Consider the following 245-nt stretch of genomic DNA (forward strand, 5'->3'; position numbering starts at 1 on the left):
ATCTTGCCTGATGCTCCTTTAGCATGATCGGTCTAGTAGTGGAATGAACCTTGGAGACCAATCTAGTCCAATCTCCTCGTTTTACAGATGAGGAAACTGAGACCCAGGTGGGTGAAGTGACTTGTCCAAGGTCACACAGATGAGACGTGTAGGAGAAGGGATACCTTCTTTCCCGGTAGACCTGCCTCTCACGTGTTGTACTAATTGTCTCCCTAATCCCTCATAATTGCCTGGCACGGGGACAG

The sequence above is a fragment of the Notamacropus eugenii genome, chromosome 2 (assembly GCF_028372415.1).
Source record: "Notamacropus eugenii isolate mMacEug1 chromosome 2, mMacEug1.pri_v2, whole genome shotgun sequence".
NCBI lineage: Eukaryota > Metazoa > Chordata > Mammalia > Diprotodontia > Macropodidae > Notamacropus > Notamacropus eugenii.